We start from the raw sequence: 5,967 nt of genomic DNA, 5'->3' as shown, positions 1-5,967 counted from the left end.
TCTCAATCTAGCGCCCATTACGTGATGACGGCTCCAAGCCTGGATGCTTGGCTGGCTCGGTGGTTGGGCTTGCCCTCTAGCCAATCCCACGCTGCCAGGTGGTTTGGCTACAGAATAACTATTCTATAACTGGCTTTAGAGTATACTTGAGTATAGTCTGTAGCCGGTCACAGAATAGCTAATTCTGTGATCAGGCCACCAAACCCACCATCCAGCGAGCCAGGTCCCGTGCAGTGCTGCTATTTATGCTGCTGCGTAATTTTGGGGCGTCACCGCTGAGCCAACCACGTGAGCCGAGCCGCGCTGCAACTCTGGTGGCTGGTAGCCATGGTCATTAATGGGAAATGAATGATAATTAGTTCACGCACGCTGATTTCGGGAAATTGAGTTCATGTACATTACGGCTTGCATGCAAGCTACTGGATACGGGTTGCATGTGTTACCAGAATACTAGAATGAGAGTGCGTAACCCAGTAATAGTAAATATCAAGGAAATTATGGTAATCCAGCTTAGAACATCAAACACATTGGACACCTCACTAGTATACAGTAAAATCGTTACGATAATTCAAATGCCGTGAGATGATAATTAGAATAGGAAGTTACGACATAGAGACGTCAAGCTATTGTGGGGAACCAATTACTATAATAACAGGGTTATTTCTGAATAAGTAATTCATATTTTAATTGGCAACAATACTCTGCATGAATCATTATGATGCCCAATTTATTAGAATCCAATATACCATAATCACGACAGTACCTTCAGACATGTACGAGAATTCATACAGTGGATTTACCGCAATGGAAACACGAATAGAAAATAGCAAAATGAGACTAAGCATAGCACCCTTATCGAGTTTTTTGTGTGCATAGAACAGAAATAAATTTGTCTGTCGAAACCAAACAAATCAAAGGTACTACAAAAAAGACAGTAGGTCTTTGTATTTGTTGACACCAGACATCAGGATTGAAGACCATCAAAGCCAGTGTACTTCTTTGTTGCGTGAAGAACAGCTCAGGACCTAAACTAAGGCGCAGTTTGCAGCATACATTCGTTCATCATTCTCACTTTGGTTGGGATTCTTAGATGCCACTGCAGACAGCATCTCCAGTTCAGTAGCAGCATGTGTGGAGCATTTATTCTACTACCCATCTGTGGCATCAAAATCTCCAGAATACTGGAAGCTGCTGGTCGAATTGAAGTCTCCCCTGCATTTGCCAAGGAAGCCACATCCCCTAAAAAAAGGACTAAACTAGATTTAACTATCTGGCACTCTTAGGTATGGTATAATCCATTTTTTCACTGACTAGTGGGGTAATCCAGGCATTTACTGTATGTTGATCAAAGTTATTTCCAGGCCTGATGAAACCATGACCAATGTGACCTTACAGTTAGCCAGTTACCAAAATGGGGACTGATGCAGAATGATCAGAATATATTCATCAAGATGAATTGGGAAGTAGTCACACCTAACAACTTGCAGTTGCATGCTCGTCCGCAGCCCAAGTGAGCATAGTGTTAGTGTTCGTCCTGTACTAGCCATTTACATCAGTTATACGTCAAAAATTGCTGTGCAGCAGCTTATCATTGAACATCCTACAGAAGTGGCTATGTTAGAAAGAGAAGAAATTAAACAAATCCTAGTGACAAGCTTACTCTGCAATATACCTCATTGCTTTAACTGGAGATCGCAAGCACGTTTGCCCAATAAATCGAACTTCAATCTGCAGTAATAAGAGTCAGCAAAAGATGAGAATCTGGGTGTTTGGCATGTGGTGCCAATCAGACCCCAAACCTAATTCGCAATTGAGTTGCCGGAAAGAAAAAATAGTGATGACGAAATCAATCGAATCAAACTGCTTAGATAGGGAGAGAGGATTAACTTGCATAAGCCTAATCAATAATCTGACTTTTTCTTGACATCCAGTAAGTTAATAATGCTGCAGAAGACTAACATTACGCATCTATAAGCAGTGACGTTATACTAATGGACCAAAAAAATTGTCAGACAATTATCATACAACAGCAATAATTGTTGTCATTTTGATGTATATGATTTATGAGAACCACAATTTACGAGAATTAAGTGACAGGAATTGCTGAAATTACCATATGTCCATATGACTAGCGTAACAAATTTGGTTTTGCTCTATAGAAAAACACGATAAGACCACAAAGGCATTTATCAATATGGCATGATTTAGCTACTATATAATAAGGCCAAATTTACTAGAATCCAATATACATCAATGTCTTCAATAAAGTACCAGAACTGGTATGATGGGTTACCACAATGGCATCATCAAATTACCATATTGGATCATTAATTTTTACTACAAAGGCATTTACCAAAATGGAGTAGTCAAGCTACTTAAAAAGATTACCAATTTACCAGAAATGATAATATCGGATGCGCATGTGGACAGAATTCAATAAACACAACCAAAGACAAGAGAGAATAAGCATTCACCTCGGGTGCTTACTGTGCTTCCTGAATGCCTATGTAGCAGGCACAAAAAAAAACAGCCCTATCACCCTCCCCTGCATCCCCTGCATCAGGAACAAGACAGCGAGCAGTTCGTGAAAGGATCACAGTCTACAGATCACAGGAATTAGAAGGTGAACAACACCGGACCATTCATGTAACAATCTCACTGCCTAAATCATCTAAAATAACTATAAAATTAAGATCATATGATCTCTTTTGGGAAAATCTAGAATGGCAACTGGCAAATATCTCTTTGACCCCATCAAGGATGGAAAGCCCCTTCCTATTCATTCAGAAGGGATAAACGCCGGCGAAGATGACGACGATGGTGCGGCGGTCGCTCGATCTGACGAGTGGATGAGACAGGATTGATTGGAATGGCGAGGTGGCCTAAATGGATTTTAGAAGGCACGATGAGGGGATCCACAACCACTTTGCTTGCAACCTGAAACGCTTTGCTTGCACATTCTATCGAACACCGCAAGTTCCAAGTTCCTCTTTGTAACAGAATTGCTGAACAGATCAATCTGGAATCTGCAAGGGTTAAAATAAAAAAATGGTACTCTGAAAAGTGAGGACATATCAACATAATAAGATAGCCATTCTTGTTTTAAATGGCTCTAGCATATATCCCTTTTGCTCATGTTAGGATTGCAAGCTTCTTTTCATAACAGAACTCCCTACTCCAAGCAAACCTATCACTAGCTAACATTATTTACTATAACATCTTTTAAAGTTGTGATTTTAATTGAAGTCGGCCAATATTTCAGTTAAAATTTTTGATAAAGGCTATCAGTAACAGATTTGCGATACATCACTAGTTCTCCTCAGGTCATATAAACAGGGTAGCAGGCTTCACATCACTAGATTAGCATCATACCTTCTAACAGTCCTTTAGATATATGTCCAAATTACTATACAACAACTGAGAATTACTACAATTTAGCATCAAGATGCTTAGAGGAACCATTTACTATATGGCTGGCTGACGAGTAACGACTATAATTTTGATGGAGTTACCATAATTTACCATTAACTAAACTACGATAACCATGGAAGTTGTTACCAAAATTTGGAGTCAAGATGCTCTAGGAAATCAGTTACTATGTTTCTAAAAAAATAGCCAGTTACCATAACAACATGACTCATTTACCAGGAACTAATTCGTAACTACTACGGCGGTGTCAACTGTCAAGTTAGCACAACTGCATTTACTATAATCCAATATGCTCAAGTTGTATCACCTCTGGAGCCTATGGCCGCAGGGCTGGATCCCCGATCAATCCAAAAAAAATCAGAAACCTGAATACTTCAATCTTTTGTTGCGCCCTGATATACCTGGATTATGTACAAAATATGCTCAGGTTGTATCACCTCTGTTATTACAAAATTTCTGTGCGACAACTAATGAATGAAGATATTACAGAAGTGGATTTACAATATATCTCATGACTGTTTTAAAATATTATTGCATAGTTACAGTATTCCCCAGATTAGATGAAATTGGACAGATCCTAGTGACGACCGTTGTGCAATATACCTCTTTGCATTAATTTGTTTGACCAATTAATCTACTAAAACAATCTAATTTCAATCTGCAGTGAGGGTGAGCAAAAGATTAAAAAAAGGGCACGTGGTGCCAATCAGACCCCAAAGCTACATCGATTTGACATTCCGCAATGAAAAAAATGAAATTAGTGATGATAAAATCGATCCAATCAAACAGCTTAATCAGCGGAGGTTTTCAGGTTCAATTCCTACTACACAACCAAATCGGAGAAATAAACAAAACGAGATAGATTTGCCTTACCAGAATCGCTTGACAGCCTAATCCGCGGGACAGCACGACTTTGGCCTCCCGTGCGCAGGTCGGTCCTCACCAGGGCTGCCTTGCCGCCGGGATCTGCCGCTCCAGATGAGGTCGCCAGTACGGGAGCGTGCTGCCGCCATGAAGAAAGAAGGGCCGTCGCCACTCGCACTGAGGGTAGATACAGACGCACGAATGCCCGGCAGGGGGAGGGAGGAGGCAGCGGAGGTCGCCGGTCCAGCAGGTCGCGCCGCCGCCGCACCTAGAGATCCATGTTTGCAGTCTTGCAGACGAACGGGGAAGGGGTGCCAACTGTCATGAACTGACGAAGGCGTACAGAAGACGGGAGTTTGAAATACACTTTTGTTCTCATGTTTACGTTATACTGTACCCCGATCCTAAACTGCTGTTCATCTTTTGAAGCAAGAAATAGAACACTCGTTCAAGGGGATCAGGGTCCTCTGCCCTCCCCACCGATATCCACCGTGTCTCTCCTCACGTCGACGGCGGTTCGCCGGCGGCCACGGATGTTACAGTGGTATCAGATTCTGTTCGTCCTCGGCGCGCTGCTGCTGTGCCTCCATTATCCCGGCGATTGACCTCGCACAGCGACTGGTAGGGCGAGATCGGGTTTTATGCCGCGCAGCACCGGCCACTACCCTGATTTCCTCGTAATTCCTGAGCACGCGGGTCAATTTACGGAGGGGGTTCGCCTCGGCACGTCTGATTCTACTAGGTCCCTTGCTGATTTGGTCCGCGACATCTTCTCCTACCGGAATTTTGTGGATCTGGATTTCTTCCTCATCTGTCTGGAGGCGCGGGTGTTGGGTTCGTTGGCGGAATTTCTCTTGAGAGGTGGCGTGTGGTGGCGGTAGAACGGAGCAATTCACTGTCCTGGGCGCCGCGTCGATCTTCCCCGATGTGTGTTTGCAGGAGCTGCTGGACGACTGCTATAATCCGCGGCTTGAGCAGTTGCAGCGAGTGCCTCTGTCCAGAGATAACACCAGCACGCCGTGCACTTTGTTGAGCTTTGGGTGCAGTCACAACGGCTCCTCCTAAGCCCTCAGTACAGACTACCTTGCTGTTAGCAAAGATGGAGGAACAGGCAACTAAAGATGATGCAAGATGGGAACAAATTACTGAAAGTCTGGATCTCTTGTTTGCCAAGGTGGGTGAGATTGATGTAAGTCAGCAGAAATTGGACACTCGCTTTGATATGTCTACAAAGGTCCTTGAGCAGCTGTTAAAAGATCAGCAAGTCTTGGCCAAGCAAATGGAAAATACAGGCCAGGCAGTGGCACAACTCACATTGGCACAAATGGCAGCACGGAGAGACCCTCCAAGTCCTACAGCATCAGAGGTGTCCATGGAGCAGCCATTCTATCAGAACACGACAAGGGATGAAAGGGGCAGTGCTATCCAAGGTTTGGTTTTCAGTCTGACAGGCCAAGAAAGGAAGATACGTTCCGCACCAAGGTGGTTTTGCCTAAAATGAATTTTCCCCAATTTACAGGACAACATCCTTGCATTTGGAAAGACAAATATCAAGATTATTTCAAAATCTTTGACATACCCAGGAGCATGTGGGCTACTTATGCTTCACTCTACGTGGCTACAGATGTATTAGAAAAAGTATGGCTTAGAAGATTGGGACATTTTTATCCAAGC

General features: G+C 43.1%; 1 long non-coding RNA gene across 3 annotated transcripts; it reads right to left on the bottom strand.

Annotated features, from left to right (window-relative positions):
• Positions 1-824: 824 nt before the first annotated feature.
• Positions 825-4,695, bottom strand: LOC117833575 (uncharacterized). 3 transcript variants are annotated; one of them, XR_004635507.2, is made up of 5 exons: positions 4,303-4,695; positions 2,475-3,830; positions 1,673-1,728; positions 1,474-1,600; positions 825-1,363 (listed from the first exon to the last, which is right to left on the bottom strand). It is a non-coding gene; the product is annotated as an uncharacterized lncRNA (long non-coding RNA). The 3 variants fall into 3 exon arrangements; XR_004635506.2 differs by having other exon boundaries at positions 825-1,600; positions 2,475-3,026; positions 3,737-3,830; positions 4,303-4,689; XR_004635505.2 differs by having other exon boundaries at positions 825-1,600.
• Positions 4,696-5,967: the final 1,272 nt, after the last annotated feature.

This window comes from Setaria viridis, chromosome 8 (assembly GCF_005286985.2).
Source record: "Setaria viridis chromosome 8, Setaria_viridis_v4.0, whole genome shotgun sequence".
Taxonomy (NCBI): domain Eukaryota; kingdom Viridiplantae; phylum Streptophyta; class Magnoliopsida; order Poales; family Poaceae; genus Setaria; species Setaria viridis.
Note: the sequence above shows the minus strand (reverse complement) of the source record. Positions and strands in the feature narration are given on the sequence as shown.